Genomic DNA, 18984 nt, shown 5'->3' with positions numbered 1-18984 from the left:
GAGTAAACAGAGGCAGGACAGCGATAATCCTTTACAGAGGGGAAGTGCCCAGCTGACTGCGTGCCTAAGGCGAGTTAGGCGACGCGGGAACTGAGCTGAGTTGCCATGTAGGCACTAACTAAACGTACATTTCTTGTTTCTTAATACGTAAAACTGTGGACTTCACTATCCTACAGTTATCATTCATTTTACGTAAAGATTTCAACCTAAAGTTACGCAAATTTGCCATTTTTTACACAACGTTTTCAAAGTGCACGCATGGTGCTATTTTATATAAGTTACCTTGAATCCTCGACCAAATCACTCTAGAGACACTCCTGCCTGCTTGTATGCACTAAAACTTGAAGATTTCGTCCTGTTTCCACTTAAATTCGGAGTAAGAACGCAGAGTGTGTTTGAGTTGTCGCAGTGAAAGTCGCCATAACAATCGGCCCCTTACGCGAAGCCAGCGCGCCAAGACTGAAGAGATTTCCCGTCAACTAGTTGTGAAGTCTATGATATGAAATTGACTTGGGTAGGTCCATAATGCGTTGACCTGATAAGAAAAGTACAGCTAATGTAACAGTGGGAACCCAGGAATCATAAAAGTCAGGTCAGACAGGAGCAGGTAGATAAATTAAACTAGAGCATCTGCCGGAGCAGGATAGAGTAAATTAACATCAGACAAAGAGAGTCTTTTGGAAAATATTGGGAGGCCTTTGTTTTGCTGTGGACTAGAAATGACTGAAGGTTATGATGACAATACATTGACAAAATATTTAAAATCTTTACATCTTAGCCTTGTACTCCTTAGGTAAGTCTAGGTGCGCATATGCAGTTATCTGTTAGTCCTTGTTGTATTGAACGCACCCACCTGTCAAGGAAACTGCCGGTGTGGCGAGACCAGTAGTGTCCTGTTGAAAATACGCATCCCCCGGCGTTTTGAGCCAGACGTAACGTCGTAGTGAATGAGTGAGTCTTGATTGCTTTCATGAATAACCTACTGATGTCCTGTTTATAAATTTGGCATCATCATAGTGACTTGGCTATATTTACTGATTCGTACTAATATCAATATCTTTAATTTTTATAGTATCATAAATATCAATTGTTTCATTTTTAATTTATCTGATATTTTCTGTATAGTATCACAATTAATTATCCAACGATTATATGCAATTCACTGAACATTGAACAGACACAATGTATCTTCGAGTCCCAAACACTAATTAATTGCCATGATCGGTTATGTTACGAATTCTTTCAATTTCAGGCTGAAGAACTACACAACACTGGTCATTCGCTGAGAGATTAATTTCATGATTCTTGTACCTCACACAATTTATGCATTTCTTCTTAACCGTGTTTCAATCTTTTGATTTATGATCTCCGGCACATCTCTAACATCTTGGGACTTCTCCATTCTTCTTGGCAGTACAGCTGGCCTCAATATGGCCGTATCTTTGACAGTGATAACATATTATTGAATGGTATATATATATATATATATATATATATATATATATATATATATATATATATATATATATATATATATATATATATATATATATTTTTTTTTTTTTTGCCCAGCAGGTACCGTGTATTGACATTTGGCTGTAAACAATAACTTATATTCTTGAATCCCGAAATAGAAAAAAAAATATTCCAGTTCACTTGTAAAAGTTCCTGACAGTTGGCAACTTTTGACAGGTGGTAGCATCCACACACTCAAACCCCCATGACCACACGCGGTGACCAACTATTCATTTAAAAGTTGCTTTTAACATGTCATAAACTATTCAGTCGGTCAACAAAGTAATAGCATTTACGCGGAATCTCATTTGCCATAATGGGACACACATATGTCATTAAACTGATGACCACTAAAAATTGCATGTGCTCACCTAACCTACTCTATCGATTCCTATAACAACCCGGCAGCACATTGCTTTTTCTTGAACATTATTATTTCTTTTTATTCTCCCATTATATACATATTTCCTGCTCTGTAACTGAGGCAAACTTGTGCCACTCTCATAAGCCTTGAAAATCATGATCATTATCCCTTTCCTTTTCATAAGCGGCACAACCACTGCCGAAGGAAAAATATTGTGGGCCGTAAATTGCAGCAAGAAAATGATTATCGACAGTATCCCGTTCAAATAGCACTCCACTTCTCACCTTCGTCTTGCCTGCATCCATTGGGGTCAGTCCGCCACCTGATCTTCACCATTACAAGTAATGTTCATGTTATGAAATAAATCCTTTGACAAACTGAACTGACGTATAAAAAAGGAACTATTGTCAAAATAAAGTGTGTTCAAACGTTGTTTTGATAATATTTAATATTCATGCCTCAGCTCAAATCTTCGAATTATATATATTTTTTTTCTGAACTGAGCACTAATTAGAATGGGGAGTACAAACTGAGGAGCATAGTCATACCTCCTGACTCCCCCTACTGAAGTGAAGTACTGGCAGCAGAACACATGACCAATGCTGAGCTGCACAATTGTTTGTTTGATTAGTCTACTTTGACAGTCCACAGAATGTTCCAGGCAATTATACTCTGCAAATTTGTACATAGTATAGTTTGTTTCGCAACACTCTCACTGAGGTCACTAGACACATTCACCAGGTCCTCCTGAGTCACGTCCGTGTCATGAAACTTGTTATATTAAATCTGGGGACATTTCATTGATTAGTTTTCACATCCACATACTCTAATACTTCTACACCCCTTTTGTTCAACATGCCGTCACTACTTGCAGCATTTTATTGCGTGCGTCAACCAAGTCAGGAGCGTTTTGCTAACACAGAAAACAATTCTGATATCACATCAAGTTTCACAGCATAGTACAAACAAATTTCATCTTCCTGGTTCATTTAGTTGACGCACACACACACACACACACACACACACGTAGGAGGCACTACTACAGTCAACGGCTCCTTAGAGATCAGTAAGTGAATGAGGCATCGTTCATAGTCTCTGCTAGACTCATTGCCTCCGTGATCAGCTCAGCTCCACCGGAATGTCAGCTCGGCCGCGTTGATCGCTTGTAGTGACGTATGAGACTGAGAGGTCAGATGGGAAGGGCGGAAGGAGAAATGGAATACAAAATTAACATTAGTGGTCAGCCAGTATCCTGAAAGGATTATATTGTCGCCTTATATATATATATATATATATATATATATATATATATATATATATATATATATATATATATATATATATATATATATATATATATATATATATATACGGACTTGTAAAACAATATTACTCAAATTCATCAATGATTTTATACTTACGTCGGTCTCCTGAATGCATGAGGAGGAGAGAGACAGTTTTAGTTATACAGATAAAAACTCGAAGGGAATATAAGGATTGTCAGGACAATGAGACTTTGGACTCACCGTCCTCCTCACGGCAGGTGGGCCCCAGCCAGCCTGGCGTGCAGGTACAGTGTCCTGTGGCGGGGTGACAACTGCCTCCGTGGTGGCATTCACACACCTTTCGACATCCGGGGCCGTATTTGCCCTCCCCGCATGCTGCAACATAGAACAGTGTTGCACTTTATGACCTGAAAGGCACTGTAGTCATGTCTCGTATATCACCTGATTCTCATGATTTTGTAATGTTATGTATAATCTTACTGATATATGTTCTAGTAAGTGTCAGATAATTTAGACGAATAAAAATAATTCCAAAAAATGAAAAGTCGATGTTTCGGAATTATTGCCCAATGCTCCCCCAAAAGTGTGCCTAACAAAAACTCTAACAAAAGATATAACACAGAATTTGGATTATTTTTCAAAACAGTGCCAAACTTTTCTTCTCTAATAGGACAGAAAACAGTTGGGCATCCTACAGCAAAAGGATGTTATAGTGCATTTTGCTAAAACGATTTTTTTTTTTTTTTTTTTTTTTTTTTTGTTGTTGATAAACTTTAGATGTTACAATGAACATAATGTTACAGTGAGCGCGGATGAGTACCGGCAGTGGGACGCCATTAGTCTGTGACGCGTCAGTGTCGTGTTTTCAAATGTTACTGAGGTTCAGTGATGGAGTAACGTTTCTGCATATTTTCACCTTTAACAGTGGAAATACTTATTTTCATGCAATTATTGTAAAATTAACTCAGCCAAATGACGTCAAAATTGTGTGAGAAAGATGATTATCACAAAATTTAGGAAAATATATTTTCCTAATGAGAACTTGGGAAAAAAAGTATAACAGATCTAAAAGGATTATGGTATGGCTAAATGAACACTATACAATGCTCAGAAATACAAGGAAAATGAAAAAAGTACTGAAAAACTATTCTTGTGTTGTTCTGGTACCCTAGAGACATTCTGAATAACCGCAGGAATGAAAACAAGTGTGACTAGACGCATAGCACTCGGAGAGTGCACACCTCCGCCAAAGATCGTCCTGAAAATTGGTATGGGCATCAACTGTGATCCTATGCATCATATGAAAGCATTTCTTTCGGAATTTGAAGAAATTTTTTTTTTTTAAGCTTTGACCTTGGGTGAACTTTTCGAGGTCAAGGTCAAAGGTAAATGTCAAGGCCATGCAAGGTGCATCATATGGAAGCATTTGTTTTGAAATTTGATTAAATTCAATTTTTTGAAAAATTTGACCTTGGGCGAACTTTTCGAGGTCAAGGTGAAAGGTCAAGGTCAAAGCCATGCAAGGTGCGTCTTTCCATGAGCTAAAATATGAACCAAGTCTGAAGTCTCTACAAGGACGAGAACCGAAGTTATGGCCAAAATTATGTTTTGTGCGACCTTGACCTTGCCCTTTAAACTTTGACATAAAAAAAATAATGGGTTCGATTCTGGATGCAAGGTGCATCATATGGAAGCATTTTTTTTCGAAATGTGATGATTTTTTTTTTTTTAACTTTGACCTTGGGCGAACTTTTCGAGGTCAAGGTCAAAGTTCAAGGTCAAGGCCATGCAAGATGCGTCTTTCCATGAGCTAAAATATGAATCAAGTCTAAAGTCGCTACGATGACGAGAACCGAAGTTATGGCCAAAATGACGTTTTGTGCGACCTTGACCTTGACCTTTGACATCAAAAAATTAATGGGTTCTATTCTGGATGGACACGAAGCTTCCCTGAAAAATTGGTTGAGATATCCGCAAAATTGTGCACAGGAGACTGCTCACGAACAAACAAACAAACAAACAAATAAATAAACATACTGACCGGACCGAAAATATAACCTCCTCCCAACTTCGTTGGCGGAGGTAAAAAAGGGATATTATGGGTGTTATAATAAGTGAGAAAAAGGCAATGAAGTGCGCAAACACGCGGCCACAGGCTGCGATACAGCCGAAAGCGTCCCGTGGCTCACCACCCACGGACGGAGGAGTAACTAAAACCCATGAATCAAGCCGGGAATGAGGGGAGCTAAGCTCTAAAGGAGGGAAATGCCCCCATAAGGGAAAGAGATTAAACATTCCTTATTGAGACTTTTGGTGGTGAGCCTTGGGACGCTTTCGGCTGTATCGCAGCAAGTGGCCGCGTGTTTGCGCACTTCATTGCCTTTTTCTCACTTGTTATAACATATATGGGTAGGCGGTGGCTGAGTGGTTAGCGTGTGGGCTCTGCATTCACAGCGTGCTGAACGACGCGGGTTCGAATCCCCACGCTACCACTTGGGATTTTTCAGTCACCGCCGAGTGGTCCAAGACTGCCCACATGCTGTCCTGAAGACCACCCATCAACCCGGACTCGAGAAGAAACCGTCCAAGTGAATCAGGAATGAGTTCCGGGGGGTAGCATGAGCCAAGAGTAAATGGCGCCACTATAAAAATTGCCTGCGCCATGACGGGCCCGAGAAGAAAGCCTACCGGTGCTATAGGCGAACACTTAAAAAAAAATGTTTCCTACGGGTTTCAGGAGACTTAAAGGTTAGTAGAAAACGTTCATAACAGAAAGTTAGGAAATGAGATATAGGCACGTTAAAAAATCTTTACTGTGTTGGATGGCACTTTTTAGCGTGGTCATAAATACATAGCCTATATTTTATGTATACCTCTGTGGTGTTGAGATGATACCTAATAAAGGTATTGTTTCCTATACCTTTACTTCTCTCCTTTACGAGTTAGATACACATACAAATTATTACAAAGAGTCGTTATTTGTGCATTCAGTCATATTCATAATCTTTATACATGCATAGCTGTTATTCGCTCAAAGGCGAGGGTAACAGGAGGCACCATCTCGTTGCCAGGTTTGGTCTGTTGAGAATCACCAGGCTCGTATTCTACTATAAGAGAATTTTTTGCTTTTTACTATAATGTTTAGGTCTTTCTATTCATTCTGTGTCTGCCTCTTGGATTTTAATGACTTTATAATGTCTATTAATGTTATAGACTGAAGTACTAAACAAAATTGTCAGTAAGTCTGTAGATACCAGTGAATGCCATGAAAATTTTTATTTCAGAGATTTTTTCCGAAAAAAACGCAGTTCTCAAGAGTATTTATTGTATATTTGCTTGAAACACGATGCAACATCTATCGAGGGTGCGGGGAGGGGGAGGGGGGTCACCAAATCAGTCACAGTTTGTTCATTTTAGCGAGTTTTGCCTAAAATTACGCAACATGTCAGCTGAAGGGTGCTCGAACCTAGTTTTTTTTTTTTTTTTTAATAGATGTGATGTTTTCAAACATTTGTTAAAAATACCCCTTGTTAGATTTTTTTCTTGCAATAAAATGTATGCGTACCCACCTATATACACATTACCATGCCAATTCTGTATCATTGTAAGTGCTTTGTGATTATGGTGCTGTATTTTGAATGCATTGTGAGTAGGATTTGTTTTTACTGTATTGTGAGGCGTTTGATGTATACATATTGCATGTATGAGATGTGTTGACGTACACATTCACGCAGTTAAGGGACGCCCACCACATTACGTTACCATTTCCAGTCACAGAATTAAATAAGCCAACAAGTAATGTCATCAGTTTCCCAGGTGAGAAAATGGAAAGACAACGATAACAACGAACATCAAGGAGTGGAAGGTGGGAGTGTACAATGTACTCACGCATAGCACAGTTAGTTCCTGTTCTGCCTGGCGGACACTGGCATTCCCTGTCTCCTTACTGCAGTGTATGGGCCGCAGTGGCACTTTGGCGGCAGTGAGCACCGAACATGCCTGCGGAAAAACTGTGGCTATAATATCGGTTAAGTTGTTATAACATGGCGCGATCATATTTCCAAGTAACGTAGAGAAAATAAGAACTGATAAATAGATACACGAGCTATACTATTTATTTCAAAAAAATAATATCACTGAGCAAGATATTCCACTAATGAAGACCAGAAAAATGGCGTCTGACTGATTCACGAAATTTTAAAACAAATCGTAGCTGGGACAGTAATTACATTGTATTTTGTATTAGAAAAACTGAATTAGAAAGGTAACTGTGGTCTACTAAGTTCAAAGGTGTTACATTACCTGAAGGACAGACGTCATTACACGTGTCGCCCATAAAGCCAGGCAGACAGCGACACTGGCCATTCTGGGGGTCACAGGTGGCACCGTTGCGGCAGTCACACACGCGGGAGCAATATTCTCCATGGAACCCTGGGGGGCACACTAACGGGGGAAGTAAGAACTTTAGCTTTGCCAGTCAGCACGAAAACTAATTTAAGAAAATTCTTTAAGGTTTGTATGCGTGAAGATACTGACCAAAGACATGACAACTTTTTTAAGTGCAAAAAGTTTCCTATGAGTTTTCGTAAGGCCATTCCTTCTCAAATATTCCATCATCGCAAACAACTTGTTTCCAACTCTCACTTAGTTCACAATAGCGTCCGTAGCGGCCTGGCCCACACTCGCAGCAGCCCGAGAAGCGGTCACAGGAGGCGTTGTGGTGGCAGGCACAGTCAATGCGGCAGTCTGGTCCGTACTTGCCCGGCTCACACGCCTGGTCGCAGTGTGGCCCGGTCCATCCCAGGCCACACAGACACTCCCCGGTGGCTGTGAAGCAACAGTAGAAATGACTTTTTATTTTGTTTGTTTTTACAGCAAAGGAGGCAGCTCGGGGGCGAAAAAATAAGATATAGAAAAAAAGCCCTATGTTGCTGCTGCCCAAAAACGAAGAGAAGGAGCATTCAAAATTATTGTTAAAAATCAGCTGGAAAGGATTCTTGATATTCTCTTTTTAACTGCGTTTAAGTCGTAGGCTGAAGGGAACACAATTGAAGGAAGGCTGTTCCAGAGTTGACAAGGAAAGGAATGAAAGAATGATGTTTATAAACTCCCGCATTAGATATTTCAACATAATTGGGACTGAGCAAGAGTAAAAAGCTTGTGCATCAAGGCCGCAGGGGGGTGGGGCCATGCAAGAGCAAGTTCAAAAGAACAGGTTGTATGAAAATAGTAGTAAAAGATGGAAAGAGATGCAGCTTTGCGGCGGAATACAAGAGGTAGAAGAACCAGTGAGAGGAGGAGAGCTGTCGAGGCGAAAAGCCAATGTGTCTACTCTGTCTAAAAGGACCGCGTCTGTAAACCTCCTACACACTAGATGCATTTTCCATACGAGGGGGGGCTAGGCCCTTGCCTATGGGTAGCTATAGGAAGGAAAAATAACTGATGGAGACGATAAAAGACGCCTAACCTCAAAGCACCGCTCAATTCCTTCAAAGTGTATGGAAACTGATTTACTTTCCAGAGTTTTTTTTATAGACAAATGAAGCTTCTCTGTATTGTATTGGTGGAACAAAGAAAGACGAATGGCAGGATTGTAGAAACTAAGAGAAATGTGAGAGGAAGAGTTCAATGTGCATTATTTCAGAGTATGGAACTTTAGTTCAGGTATTGCCAAAGTAAGTAACTTGCATTATTATGGGAATTGCTTCAGGTTTGTGTTGTTACCTGGATGGCAAAGTGCATCGTTTTGGCAGTGGCACTGAGAGGAGCAGTGGCGGCCCCAGGTGCCCGGTGAGCAGGTGGTCTCACAGAGCTGCCCCGTGTACCCCGCCGGACAGCTGCACGCCCCGCTTGAGTCACACACCCCGCCATGCTGACACTCACACGTCTGCCGGTAACGCATTACAAAGTTTCACTGTAGGTTTGGGATCACACAGCAAGTACTCATCCACATGCATACCGTCAGAAACCGTACCTGGTTACATCCCGGCCCATAGGTGCCGGAAGGACAGGCGAGGGAGCACGTGGCACCATAGTAGTCGTCGCGACACTGGCACTGACCCGTTACACGGTCACACGTTCCCCCGTTTTTACACTGACATTTCTGTTTAGGAGGAAAGTGAAAATGTTACGCTCAGCAGTGTCTATCTGATGAGGAGTCCATAGTAGTAATGGCTTGGGGAGCACACAATCGGTCTTGTAAAGCTCACCTGTTTACAGTTGACTCCGTAGCGTCCCCTGAGACACCCTCTGCGGCACTTCCTGCCCCTCTGCCCCGCGGGGCAGAAACACTCGCCAGTCATGGGGTCGCAGAGAGATGATCCGGCACACTTACACTTCTGGCGGCAGCCCTCTCCCCACAGGCCCTCGGCACAGTCTGTGAAGGGGTCGAGTTGTTTATATGCGGTGGGATGAGTAAATTGATTATGTGTTGCAATGGAAGCCAAGCAAGTATGAAATGATGGTGAGTGAGGCGTGAGAAGCTGACTCACATTGGTGGCACTGCTGTCCCTCACGGCCTGGGGGACACGCGCACTTCCCACTCACGTGGTCACACGGCTGGGATGGGCCACAGCGACACTCGTTGTTGCACTCCACCCCGTACTGACCCAAGGCACAGACTGGAATGATAAATCAAAGTAATTAGGGTCAGGGTAGGCGATGGCTGAGTGGTAGCGTGCTGGGCCCACATTCACCGCGTGATAGACGACGCGAGTTCGAATCCCCACGCTACCACCAGTCACCGCCGAGTGGCTTAAAACTACCCACATGCTGTCCTGAAGACCACCCATCAACCCGAACTCTAGAGGAAACCGTCCAAGTTAATTAAGAACGAGTTCCGGGGGGCAGCATGAGCCAAGAGAAGATGGCGCCACTATAAGCACTTGCCTGCGCCACGACGGGCTGGGGCCGACTACCATCCAGGCCCCTCAAACAAGCCTACCGGCGCTATAGGCGTAGACGTAAAAAAAAAAAAAAAATGTCTATGAAGTCTCATATTCATACGTTTATTTCAGAAAAGTAAGCAGGTGGTAGCGGTGGGGGTAATCGATTACTTGTAATTGATTACATCGATTACAAGGTAATTTTATTAGTAATCGATTATAATTCCTAGTAGTCGATTACCAAACTATTACTTGATAATTATTAAAAATCACGAGTTTGTGAGCTCCATTTTGATTTTTGTTAATTAAATTTTATGCTATTTTTTTCCCGGATATTTTACATTATTATTAAATATTTGGTTATGAGAGAGAGAGAGAGAGAGAGAGAGAGAGAGAGAGAGAGAGAGAGAGAGAGAGAGAACATATACCATAACATTATACTCCATACTCTACCAATATACCACTGTACAATCCAAATTAAGGTGAAAGTAATCGAAAAGTGATCGATTAGTAATCGATTACTGACCACAGAAGTAATCGAAATAATTGATTACTGAAATAATCGAGTATCACCCATCACTAGGAGATGGTTAAATGTTGGGTACTTACTGAACTGACACTTGTCACCGATGAAGCCTGGCGGGCACTGGCACTGGCCTGTGATGGGTTGGCAACGAGCCTCCTGCTCGCAGTCACACACACGCTCACACTCCGCGCCCCATTTCCCTGGAAGAGAGCGTTGTGGCGGTCACTGCTGGTATCAGATGATCAGCAGAACTCGCTGCTGCTGCTGCTGCTGCTGCTGCTGCTGCTGCTGCTCTCTCTCTCTCTATCTCTCTCTCTTTGTTCGTTCTTATAGTCTTCAACTTTAGTTCTTTTCATATTTCTGTTTCCCTTCATTCTTTCTCTCTCTCTCTCTCTCTCTCTCTCTCTCTCTCTCTCTCTCTCTCTCTCTCTCTCTCTCTCTCTCTCTCTCTCTCTCTCTCTCTCTCTCTCTCTCACACACACACACACACACACACACACACACACACACACACACACACTTATAAACAGCTTAGGGTAAAACTTAACTAACCTAGTGGGCAAGACTTGTTGCAGTGGGGCCCCCACCAGCCTGGCATACACTTGCAAGCACCGCTCACTGGGTCACACTCGCCGCCGTTCGCACACTGGCACGTGAGGCTGCACCCTGGTCCGTACCTCCCCGGCCCACACCCTGCAAGGCCAAGACTTAGGCACGGAATCAAACATACGATTCCAAATGTACTACCCTTAATAATAAACAGGTACACAATTTTATTACTTTCATATGAAAATTTAAAGGCTTTTATCTGAATATAATGGTCCTCATCTTTTCAAGACATCGTGTTTTCTCTAACCTCGCTCGCAGTACGTGCCGGTGTAGCCAGGTGGACACACACATGCTCCTGTGTTGTGCTGACAGCTGGCGCCATGCTGACACAGGCAGGTATGCTGACATCCACTGCCGAAGGTGCCGTTAGGACACCTGTCTTGACATGTAGCACCGATGTAGCCAGCAGGACACACACAAGCCCCGGACACGCGGTCACAGACCCCTCCATTGTGACAGAGACACACATGTTGACAGTCGTTTCCCCACCGGTCACTCGGACAGGCTGCGGACGATACAGAAAATCAGCATATCACTTACCTACTCAGCACGTGATTTACTAAAATAATATACTGAGCAAAAATAAACGGTGATCTAAAGACAGCAATGTAATGGCAGACTGTCAAAACTAAAGGTGGTCAGTTAGGTAAGAAAATGCCGAGACTTGTAGGTCATAAAAATAATGCCACACTCACTCCTGGAGCAGTGGTGGCCATGCTTGCCAGGCGGACATGAACACACGCCCGTCGCCGGATTACAGGTTGCCCCCTTGTCACAGTCACACTGATAGCGACACTCCACGCCCCAGAAGCCGTCCGGGCACGGCCTGGAGCAAAACGTTCCTCGCCAGCCTGAGGAGGGTTAGAAACATGTGGTTACTTAAAAAAATTATGATATAGAAACCTTCCATTTATGTGAATTTATGGAACACAGTTTATTTTGGAGTGGAGTAGTGGGAGACTCGCCTGGCTTTGTAGACACAAGCGCCAGAGATGTGGTCACACTCGGCTCCATTGGCACAGCTGCAGTTCATGGCACATCCGGCCCCATAGCGGCCCGCCTCGCACGCTGAAAGATATTTCGGTTAATAGTTCGTATTAAGACAGACAACAATATTCCCCTATAAAGTTTTTCAGGTCTAAAGTACTTTCAAAAGTTTGTTTAAAACTCAGTTCCTTGCGGTACTCACGGATGTCGCACTGACGGCCCCGCCATCCTGGGGCGCAGCTACACTGCCCAGTCACACGGTCACAGCCGCCGCTGTTATTGCAGTCACACACTGACACACAGTCCTCCCCGAATCGTCCCAGAGGGCACGGCTGACCGCAGCTGAAACCTGTGAATCCTGCACGACACTGGCACCTGTGTGGACAGAATTAGAGAGAATATGAACACATGCAATGAAGTAATGTACCTTCACCATCCGACACCTTTCAAAGATCCTAAGTCGTGAAAAAAGGACAACTCACACTCACCTGCCAGTTTCGTGGTGACATGAGGCACCATTCAGACATCCACAAGTTTCACTGCAGTTGACGCCGTGCCGGCCAGCGGGGCACCGCGCCTCACATGTCGGCCCCTGAGACATAAACAATATTGTGAACGGTACTACACATACACACACACACACACACACACACACACACACACACACCCACGCTCTCTAAAACACACTAACTCTCTCACACACACACACACACACACACACACACACACACACACACACACACACACACACACACACACACACACATACACACAGCTCCATAGCCCAATGGTTAGCATGCTCGCGTCACAAACGATAAGTCCCGGATTCCTATCCCGGGCACAGTGGCGATGGATGGGCAGAACCCTTCAATCCATGCCCCATATGTCCACACAGCAGTGAATGGGTACAGTGTCTGTCGGAGGTTGTAACTCACCACGTATCCTGAGGGACAGTGGCACTCTCCGGTCACAGGGTTGCACGTGGCACCGTTCTTACACTCACACGTCTTCAGACAACTCTGGCCATATTCCTCATCAGAGCACACTGGTAAGAGGAGTAACTTTAATGTTAAGGGGATGTACAATAGTTATCACATTTATTTGCTCATTTTTAAAACCTTATTAATTTTCCTAAAAACTTGACCCTAATGAAATCCCTCCACAGAGTCTACTGCTCTCAAGCATCCACTGACCTTGGTTACAGTTGGGTCCTTTCTTCCCGGCAGGACAGAGACACACGCCGGTGCTGGGGTCGCAGGGCCGCAGACCACACATGCACGCCTCATGCACCCGGCCCGTAGTGCCCTGCACACGCTGTCCCCACGTATTCGCAGTATTAACAACTCGATATAAATGCATAATCTTAGCATATGGCAGTAATCAACATGAAGGGAGGCAATAGTGGCTTACGTGTGTTACAATCTGTTCCCATGAAGCCTGGAGGACAGTCTAGGCCACAGACACCTGTAGCGGGGTGGCACGTGGCCCCGCTAGCACACTGACACTCGTGCAAACACCCTGCGCCCCAGCGACCCTCAGGGCACTCCTTGGAACAGTCCTCGCCAACGTATCCTGGCTTGCACTCACACACACCGCTCTTAAAGAGAGACGTGAAGGCGAGAACCTTTATTGGTCAAGAATGAAGTGATATTTGTAGTTGACAACGGCGTATATACTAATAACAACAACAACAAAAAATGAGGCAACAACAACAAGACCATCACACCATCCATATTACAAATGATCTTACTTCTGGATGGCACCGTGACGTCGAACGGGCCTGGCACAGGCACTGGTGGCGGCAGTTTGGGCCCCACGTGAGGGAAGGACATGGCATGTTACACTTGGGCCCGAAGCGTCCAGGGTCACACTCGCAAAAGCCGAAGACTTTGTTACAGCGCATGTTGGGGCACATCATGGGGCAGCGCCGGTCACACTGCGCCCCGTAATACCCTGGGAGGACAAGGCGAGGATGGTGTCAGTGTTAGGAAGTGTTGTTACGTTACGTGCTGCTAAACATGTCTTGTTTCTCGACCCTCATAATTGCATTAGTAAAAATGATAAACCTATATTGATAAGTATATATAGGTATCGCATGAAGAAAAGTGATGAGCTGATATACTACCTGCCGGACAGCCATCTTCGCAGTGGTTGCCGGATACACTCGGCGGACACGTGCATCTGCCCGTCACGGGGTCACACGTGCCGCCATTCTCACAACGACACACCTACGATGGATAAAGGTATTTTGTAAATCCTTTGGAACTCTTTCTGCACAAGCGGAGGTTAAGTACAGTTTATGAGTGGTAAGTTCAACCTAACTCTGGCAATGGTGACCCAAGTGGCTGCTGTTCCTGAGATCTTGGCACTACTGAACTCACCTCGTTACAGTCACGCCCATAGAAACCAGCAGAACAGTTGAAGTCACAGAGGTCGCCCTTCTGGCCCGGTGGACACACACAGCCCGATGCGTCACACTCCCCCGGACAGTCGTCACACGTTAAGGAGCAGTTGGGTCCAAAGTTCCCTGCAACGCATCCTGCGGGATACATTTTCCTGTTTGACACTTGCACATGTAACATCCTCGACTTTTCACATTTTCCGTCTTAAGTAACTTAACATGTTCTTGCCCATTGAAACCCCGAAATATCACGTGGAGAACTAGTATTATTTTACTATATTTTTCCTGTCGACAACAATTGTCTGTTTTGCATGTACAAACGGTCCACATGGGTGCAGTTCCACGCGTCCACTCACGTGTCTGAAGTGTCGTTATCTTGCTGTACTCTGCGTAGGTCACGCCGTTCCTTAAGTCTCTATTTATTGTTCCAGAGCTGTTCAGCACCGGTGAGTCGTCCTCCAGGGACGTAGTGCCAATGTCCTGATCACCACGGATGTTGAGGCCAGAGTAGTCGATGTCATAGTCACCGCTCACCACTGTGAGGTGTAAACCGAACTATAAAATGTCTGTGGTTATTAGAAAATGCGTTATTCGGTCTGGTCATTTACTGTTAAATGTTTTATATTTATGTATCCGAAAATACCAAGGGTTTCATTCATGAAAACGCTTAAAAATGGCTGCGATGGTGAAGTAACTGAAAACTCACTGTCACAGTGAGCACCGTCGACTATCACGTAGCCTCTGCGGCAGGAGCACGTGAAAGATCCAAGTGTGTTCTGACACTCGTGTTCGCATCCGCCGTTTTCCATCGAACACTCATCAACATCTGTTGGTAAGTACATAGGTTACCTTCTTCGTCAAAGGGAGAAAAGCAAGGCGGAGACTGTGGCAATGGGTTACTCACCCAGACAAGTGAAGGTGTCAGAGCTCAGCGTGAAGCCTTGGGTACAGGCGCACGCATAACCCCCGGCTGTGTTGATACATTCCTGCTGACACCGGTGGGTCCGCGCTCTACACTCGTCCTCATCCTGACGCGGTAAATAAGAGAGGGTAACGGCTAACACACTGGACGTGTAAGCAAAATAATGTGTTTATAAGCCAATAATCAAGATTTGATTCGGCTGCGCCGTTCGATCTGCATCACGATGCCTCACCTGGCAGGTGCGGCCATCTGCCTTCAGCTCGTAGCCCGGGTGACAGGTGCACACGGCACCGCCTGGGCCATGGCGACACATGTGTTGGCAGCCACCGTTGTTTTCGAGGCATGAGTTGATCACCTCCATGTCAATCACTGGGGAGGAAAGGATGTAACGATTATTTTCTCGTAATTTTTTTGTTTGGGACGACGAGAATGGGAGTTTTCTCTCCTTAGAAGTGTTGCAGAAGAGAGAGGGAAACTACGAATAAATGGTGTTTCTTTATACTACTATGCTCACAGTGTCTTGCAATAAAACATGTTAAAAAAGAATCCTTAGTAGTCATGATTAAAGATCGTCAGACTTAAATAGTTATAAGAGGGAAATGATACATTGATAACACAATATGTTTGGCCTTATGTCATATGTGTGCGGTCTTATGATTCCTGCTTTAAACGCCTTATCAGTCCTCTCTGTCTCATATTGTCTGCCAACCGGATAACTTACTGAAGCAAGATCTGTTGTCAGTGCCAAGCTGATAACCCGTGTTACAGACGCACTCGTAGGAGCCCCATGTGTTGCGGCACTGGTGGCTGCATGTATCAGGGATTGCACACTCGTCAAGGTCAACACATGAAACAAGGTCGTTGGCTAAAGTGAAGCCTCTTCTGCAGCTGCAGCGGACATGGCCTTGCTCCGCCAAGCAGGTTTGTTGGCACCCGCCGTTGTCCACCAGGCACGGGTCAAGAGGCTCACACCACTTACCGTCCCGCCCGAGTCTGTACCTGAAACACAAGGACACCATCATCGACCTGGGAGTTTTGAAACTTTGTGCTGTGTAATATCTGGTGCACTGAAAAGACTTGAACCTGAGTAGAAGTAAAAGGTCATGGACAAAATAAGACCAGTGGGGAATAACAGATATTCCCAGTGACAGCGACCCCTTTTTACCCGCCCCACAAAACTGAAACTTTGAATTAATAATTGTGCTATAGATCAAAGCTTCCTTGTTAATGGGTCTGTCTATTCCTCTGTACGATCGATGTACCCCATCCGGCGTGATACTGCCGTCCAATGACAATTATACAAGTGACATGCACCACTTGAGGCCGTTTGGATCAGTAGCTCTTGTTGCCTTGAAATTACCAGTGACCTCCTGCATGCAAACTCGTCCCTGCTAACCATCACCTACTATAAATGGCGACCCCTCCTCCCTCCTCGCTGTGCCTCTATAATTACGACTTACCCAGGGCGACAGGAGCACTCTGCCCAGCCCCTTGCGTCATCGCAGTAATGGTCGCAGCCACCATTCCTCTCGGCACACGAAGCTCCATCTGCAACACGACACTTCGGGTTAGGCCTCCATGGCTTGGGTCAAAAGGGCTTGGCTGCGAGGGTGAGATGGAGATTTGCACTCAGTCCATTCACGACCATAATCTCTGTAAGATCTAAGGGATTTGTTCCAGAAGTTTCCTGGTTTATAACTATTTTCTGTCCGATTTCTAGGACATCCAGGAAAAACTAACTTCTGATGTTCATTCATTCATGCGTTCGTTCTCTTCAACTTGTGGATTTTTGCCTTTGTTCTACTGCCCATTATTTCTTTACTTCTATTTCTTATAGTCTCTTTTGTTCATTTTCTTCTTTCCGCTATCGAGTAAGCTACTTTATCGTAAGTCCCATGTCTGTATCTTTCTTATACCTTCCCTGATTATACCTTTCACTCCCTCGCCCTCCGTACTACCTGATCTCATTAACACCATACCCTCCCTTCTATCATCTCATCTTCACATGTTCAATTTTCATATCGCCTTTTTGCTACTTCCTCTCGTTTTCGTTCTTTTTTTTTTCTCTGCTAATATCTTAACCCGTTCCTCTTCCACTGATTTTTACATTTCCTTTTTTTTGGTCGACCAACTTCCTTCTGTTCTCCGGTTTTATCTCATTTACTCATCTCTCTCTCTCTCTCTCTCTCTCTCTCTCTCTCTCTCTCTCTCTCTCTCTCTCTCTCTCTCTCTCTCTCTCTCTCTCTCTCTCTCTCTCTCTCTCTCTCTCTCTCTCTCTCTCTCTCTCTCTCTCTCTCTCTCTATCCATTTTCATCTTTCTCCCTCCCATTCCACTCCTCCCTGTCTCCTACCGACATGTACTGCCGTCCTACTCATCTTCATCTCTCTCCCCCCCATTCCTCTCCTCCATCTTTCCTATTCTTCTATCCTGTCCTCTGCTGGCTCACCAACGCAGGTCCGTCCGTCAGGCAGCATGTGACTGCCGGGTCCACAGAGGCAGCGGTAAGACCCCACCGTGTTGGCGCACTCGTGGGAACACCCGCCATTGTGGAACTCGCACTCGTTCTCGTCTAAAGGTGGAGGAGGAGGCAAGAGTTAGGAGGTGGCCTGTGCTTCCCTTCTCTCGTTGGCTTTATAATCGTCAGTTATGTTTTTATTCCGCTCAGACACTTTAGTGTTTTCAAAACAGGCGACATAACAAGTCAAGGGATATTAAAAGGAAAACGAAGGTAGAGAAATAGAGGGTGTACATGATGAGAAAGAACAAAAAAAAAAAAAAAATCGAAAGTGGACGAAAAAGATCAGGAAATTAAAGTGCGAGGACACGAAGTGTAGAATACATTTGGGACACAGGAGGAAGAAAAAAAAAACAGGATAAGAGTACGAAAACAAAGAAGGGAATGGAAAAATATATTAAGTGTCGCAATTATGATTAAAACAACAGGAGGAAGGTGTGAAAATACAAAGTCTATAGGAAACAATATCAACAAGAAATACGTATGTGTAAAAGAGATGAAAAAATCCCATAGAAGAAAAAGGTACATATGTACATGTAAAAAGGTACAACAGGAGATATACGTGAAAAGAATGAATATAAGGAAATAGCGAGTCTTTGAAGAAAAAAGGAACCGAATGGTGTCCCATGCCCACCTTGACATGATCTACCGTCGTGCTTGAGTCTGAACCCTGGGCTGCAGCAGCACATGAAAGAGCCGACGGTGTTCTTGCAAGAGTGTTCACATCCGCCGTTGTTCACTTGGCACTCGTCGCGGTCTGTAAGGAGAGGAGAGCTAAAGGAAAGAGTGCATGCAGCCAGATGAACGGTTAAATGAGTTTATATGCACTCAGAAGAAGAGCTATAAGAGTCTTTGCATTCAGAGGAAGACCTGAAAGAGTTTATGCAGTCAGAGGAAGATTAAAAGGGTGCATGCAGCCAGAAGAATCACTAAAAGACTTCATGCACTCAGAAGAAGACCTAAAAGAGTCCTTG

General features: G+C 44.3%; 1 pseudogene; it reads right to left on the bottom strand.

The window, feature by feature from the left end:
- Nucleotides 1-2467: 2467 nt before the first annotated feature.
- LOC126991697 (multiple epidermal growth factor-like domains protein 6) overlaps nt 2468-18984 on the bottom strand; it is a 29598-nt pseudogene continuing 13081 nt past the window's right edge.

The sequence above is a fragment of the Eriocheir sinensis genome, unplaced genomic scaffold, assembly GCF_024679095.1.
Source record: "Eriocheir sinensis breed Jianghai 21 unplaced genomic scaffold, ASM2467909v1 Scaffold322, whole genome shotgun sequence".
Taxonomy (NCBI): domain Eukaryota; kingdom Metazoa; phylum Arthropoda; class Malacostraca; order Decapoda; family Varunidae; genus Eriocheir; species Eriocheir sinensis.
This window is presented reverse-complemented; position numbering and strand designations above follow the sequence as displayed.